General features: G+C 38.9%; 1 pseudogene; it reads right to left on the bottom strand.

Annotated features, from left to right (window-relative positions):
* The window catches only part of LOC115290548, a 23,640-nt pseudogene extending 17,940 nt beyond the window's left edge, over window positions 1-5,700 (bottom strand).

Raw genomic sequence — 5,700 nt, 5'->3', positions numbered from 1 at the left:
TTTTGGGTACTAGCCCTTTATCTGATATGTCATTTGCAAGTATCTTTTCCCATTCCATCAGTTGCCTATTAGTTTTCTTGATCATTTCCTTTGTAGTGCAGAAGCTTTTTATCTTGATGGGGTCCCAATAGTTCAGTTTTGCTCTTGATTCCCTTGCCTTTGGGGATGTTTGATTAGGAAGTTGCTGCAGTTGAGGTCAAGGAGGCTGTTTCTTGCTTTCTCCTCTAGGGTTTTGGTGGTTTCCTGTCTCACATTCAAGTCCTTCAGCCATTTTGAGTTTATTTTTGTGTAAGGTGTAAGAAAGTGGTCTAGTTTCATTCTTCTGCATGTCGCTGTCCAGTTCTCCCAGCCCCATCTGTTAAAGAGGCTGTCTTTTTTCCATTGGATACTCTTTCCTGTTTTGTCAAAGATTCACTGGCCATACATTTATGGGTCTAATTCTGGGTTATCTATTCTATTCCATTGGTGTATATGTCTGTTTTTGTCCCAATACAATACTGTCTTGATGATTACAGCTTTATAGTAGAGGCGAAAGTCTGGGATTGTGATGCCTTCCGTTTTAGTTTTCTTCTTCAATATTACCTTGGCTATTCAGGGTCTTTTGTGGTTCCATACAAATTTGAGGATAGCTTGTTCTAGCTTTGAGAACAATGCTGGTGTAATTTTGGTTGGGATTGCGTTGAATGTGTAGATTGCTTTGGGTAATAATGACATTTTAATAATATTTATTCTTCTGATCCATGAGCATGGAATGTTTTTCCATTTCTTTGTGTCTTCTTCAATTTCCTTCATAAATTTTCTATAGTCTTCATCATACAGATCTTTTACATTTTGGGTTAGGTTTATTCCTAGGTATTTTATGGTTTTATTGTGCAATTGTGAATGGGATCAGTTTCTTGATTTCTCTTTCTGTTGCTTCATTATTGGTGTATAAAAATGCAAACAATTTCTATACATTGATTTTGTATCCTGTGACTTTGCTGAATTCATGGATCAATAGGCCTCTGGTGGAATCAGTTGGGTTTTCCATGTAGAGTATTATGTCATCTGTGAAAAGTGAAAGTTTGACTTCATCTTTGCCAATTCTGATGCCTTTTATTTCCTTTTTTGGCCTGATTGCTGATGCTAGGACTTCCAGCATTATGCTGAACAACAGTGGTGAGAGTGGGCACCCCTGTCTTGTTTCTGATCTCAAGGGGAAAGCTCTCAGTTTTTCCCCATTGAGGATGATATTAGCTGTGAGCTTTTCATAAATGGCTCTTATGATGTTTAGTTCCTTCTATCTCGACTTTCTCAAAGATTTTTGTTAAGAAAGGATACAGTATTTAGTCAAATGTGTTTTCTGCATCTATCAACAGGATCATATGATTCTTCTCTTTTGTTAATGTAATTTATACATTGACTAATTTGAGAATATTAAACCAGCTGTGTAACCCAGGAATGAATCCCACTTGATCATGGTGGATAATTCTTTTTATATGCTGTTGTATTAGATTTGCCAGTATCTTGTTTAGTATCTTTGCATCTGTATTCATCAAGGATATTGTCCTGTAGTTCTCTTTTTTGCTGGGTCTCTGTCCAGTTTGGAAATCAAAGTGATGCTGGCTTCATAGAATGAGTCCAGAAGGGTGCCTTCTATTGCCATTTTTTGGAATAGCTTGAGAAGAATATGTATTAACTCTGCGTTAAATATCTGGTAGAATTCCCCAGGGAAGCCATCTGGCCTCAGGCTCTTATTTGGTGGGAGATTTTTGATAACTGATTCAGTTTCTTCACTGGTTATGGGTCTGTTCACATTTTCTAGCTCTTCCCATTTGAATATTGGTAGCATGTGTGTGTTTAGGAACCTGTCAATTTCTTCTAGCTTGTTCAGTTTGTTGGAATATAATTTTTTATAGTATTCTCTGATAGTTGCTTGTGTTTCTGAGGGATTGGTTGTAATAGATCCATTTGTCTATTTGGGTGCTCTCTTTTTTCTTTTTGAGAAGCATGGCTGGAGGCTTATCATTTTTGTTTATTTTTTCGAAAACCAACTCTTCATTTCATTGATCTCTTCAACTGTTTTTTTTTAAATTCTATATTGCTTATTTCTGCCCTGATCTTTATTATTTCTCTTCTTTTGCTGGGTTTGGGATGCTCTTGTTGCTCTTCTTCTAGTTCCTTTAGGTGCACTGTTAGGTTTTGTATTTGCACTTTTTCTGGTTTCTTGAAATAGGCCTGGATTACAACATACATTCCTCTTATGACTGCCTTTGCTGCATCCCAGAGAGTTTGGATTGTTGTATTTTCATTTTCATTTGTTTCCATATATTTTTTTAAATTTCTTCTCTAATTGCTTGATTTGCCCAATCATTCTTTAGTAGGGTGGTCTTTAATCTCCATGTTTTTGGAGGTTTTTCAGACTTTTTCCTGTAATTGATTTCAAGTTCCATATCATTGTGATCTGAAAATGTGCATGGTATGATCTCAATTTTTTTATATTTATTGTGGGCTGCTCTATGACCCAGTATGGGGTCCGTCTTGTAGACTGTACCATGTGCACTCAAGAAGAAAGTGAATTCCATAGCCTCAAGATGTAGAGTTCTAAATATACCTGTCAAATCTATCTGTTTAAATGTATCATTTAAGTCTATTGTTTCCTTAGTGATTTTCTGTCTAATTGATCTACCCATTGCTTACATAGAATATTAAAAGCCCCTGCAATTAACACATTCTTATTGATAAGATGGTTTCTATTTGTGATTAACAGTTTTATGTATTTGGGTGCTCTGGAATTCAGAGCATAGATGTTTATAACTGTTAGCTCTTTCTGATGGATAAACCCTGTAATTATTATATAATGCCCTTCTTTATCTCTTGTTACTGCCTTTACTTTAAAGTCCAGTTTGTCTAATATAAGTATGGCTACTCCAGCTTTCTTTTGACTTCCAGTTGCATGATAGATAATTCTCCATCTCCTTACTTTCAATCTGAAGGTGTCTTCAGGTCTAAAATGAGTTTCTTGTAGACAACAAATAGATGGATTTTGTTTTTTCATCCATTCTGCTAACCTGTGTCTTTTGATTGGAGCATTTAGTCCATTTACACTCTTTGTTATTATTGAAAAATATGGGTTTAGAGTCATTGTGTTCTTTGTAGGGTTCATGCTTGTATTGGTATCTCTGATATCTTGTATTCCTTGCAACATTTCCCTAATAAAGTCCCTCTTAGGATTTCTTATAGGGCTTGTTTAGCAGTAATGAATTCTTTCAATTTTTCTTCATTTGGGAACCTTTATCTCTCCTTCTATTCTGAATGACAGCCTTGCTGGATAGAGGATTCTTGGCTGCATATTTTTTTTTTTGTTCATCACATTGAAGAATTCCCGCCATTTTTTTCTGGCTTGCCAAGTTTCAGTAGATAGGTCTGTAACTACTCTGATAGGTGTCCCTTTGTATGTTAGGACCCTTGTCCCTTATCCCTAGCTGCTTTCAGAATTTTCTCTTTATCCTTATATTTTGCCAGTTTCACTATGATATGTCGTACAGAAGTTTGATTCAAGTTACGTCTGAGGGGAGTTCTCTGTGCCTCTTGCGTTTTAGTATCTGTTTCCTTCCCCAGATTGGGGACGTTCTCAGCTATAATTTGTTCAAGTACCCCTTCAACACCTTTTTCTCTTTCTTCTTCTTCTTCTTCAGGAATTCTTATGATAAGGATATTGTTCCTTTTATTGTATCACTTAGTTCTCGAATTCTCCTTTCATGCTCCAGGATCAATCTATCTTTCTTTTTCTCTGCTTCCTTTTTTTCTTTAATTGTGTCTTCTAATTCACCTATTCTTCTCTCTGCCTCTTCAATCTGTGCAGTGGCTTCCTTCATTTTATTATGCACCTCATTTATAGCATTTTTTAACTCATCACAACTATTTTTAAGGTCCATAGTCTTTGTAACAATAGTTTCTCTGATGTCTTCCATGCCTTTTTCAAGCCCAGTGATTAATTTTATAACAATTGTTCTAAATTCTTGTTCAGTTATGTTGCTTATATCTGTTTTGAGCAATTCTGTAGCTGTGGCTTCTTCCTGGAATTTCTTTAGAGAAGAATTCTTCTGTTTCATCATTTTGGCTAGCTTTCTGTCTCTTGTCAGTTTTAAAAGCTTGTTAATCACTCTGCACCTGTGAGTATTGTTATATTAAAGGAGGCTCACTGTCCAGAGCCTGTCCATTCAGGAGGTGTTCTTTTAATGATGTCCCTTGGTCTCTCTTGTTGTGCCTTTGGTTATTTTATTTCCCTTCTCATATTGATTTTTGGGCTCTCCATCATGTGTACTTTGGCTTATTTCTTGAGGTAGACCTGAAAAGGAAGACAGACAAACACACAGGGAACAAAAGCATGCAAGCACACAGACAAATCAAACAAGCATGCACACCAAAGGGGGAAAAAAGTGGGGGGGAGGGACAAAAACAACAAAAGACAAAGGAGATTCTAAAAACATAAAACCAAAATCTCAACTACAAATAAAGAACAGGCTGGAGGCAGTGCTGATGGAAGAGCATATACAAAGAGAGAAGCGACAGGGGTGGGGAGGAAGCGAAATTGAACATTGACCAGGCAGAGAGACTAAGAGGTTTAATTCGGAGAGAGAAAGAGGAGAATATGGTTGGAGGCAAGGAGAACAAAACAAAGATAATGTTGACCAAAGAAACTGTATAATCTGATTACTCCAGAGAGAGAAAGAAAGGAAGGTAGTGATGGAGGTGTAGAATATGTATCAAGAGAATGGATTAAATGTGACTGTTTAAGCAAACCAATGACCAGAGTGCCGTGCCCAGTCCAGTGGAGGGGAGAGTTAAGAATGAGATAATGTAGGGGTGCCTGGGTGGTTCAGTCGGTTAAGCATCCGGCTTCACTCAGGTCATGATCGCAAGGTTGGTGGGTTTGAGCCTTGGGTTGGGCTCTGTGCTGCCAGCTAGCACAGAGCCTGGAGTCTGCTTCAGATTCTGTATCTCCCTCTCTCTCTGACCCTCACCTGCTTGTGCTGTCTCTCTCTGTCTCTCAAAATAAATTAAAAAAAAAACATAAAAAAGAATGAGATAAGGTAAAATATATCTGAATAGCAAAAATTGATCTAGAGTTAATCACAGCAATGCATCAATGTTGGTCTTGCCCCAGGCTCTGGGGGGAGAAAAATGTGGCTCTCTAGTGTGGATGGGTGTAGTTTGATGTAGTCAGGTCTTGCCTCCACTGCAGGTCTGCAAGCTGCTCCCTGAGGCCCTGCAGAAAAATGGTGGCACCCCAGACCCTTCTCAAACCAAGCGTTTCATCTCACTCTTCTGGGTCCGATCTCTCTCTGCCCCAGGCAGAGCCACGGTGGGCCGAGTTTCATTTCCCAAGTCCCCCCTCGTTTCCAGATCTTAGTCTGCTCACTTTAATGATACCACCCAAAATGCCAGGGATCGAGTAGGGAGTAGGGGAGCAGTTTCTCCTGGTGCCTCCTGGGATGGGGCGCTGAGCCCAAGGAAAGTGCCACAGCTAGAGACAGGACCTCTCTTGAAATGTCCTGCAGTTACTCACTGGCTGATAGGATCCCTCTCTGTCACAGGGCTGACGTTTTTCTCCTCTCCAGAGAGGGCTCTATGAGCGATTTTAGCTTCTCTTTCTCTTCCCCTCGTCTCTCCGTGGCTCTCCACGGAGGAGCATCCCTCGCCTCTGTCCCAGCCCAT

The sequence above is a fragment of the Suricata suricatta genome, chromosome 4 (genome assembly GCF_006229205.1).
Source record: "Suricata suricatta isolate VVHF042 chromosome 4, meerkat_22Aug2017_6uvM2_HiC, whole genome shotgun sequence".
Taxonomy (NCBI): Eukaryota; Metazoa; Chordata; class Mammalia; order Carnivora; family Herpestidae; genus Suricata; species Suricata suricatta.
Note: the sequence above shows the minus strand (reverse complement) of the source record. Positions and strands in the feature narration are given on the sequence as shown.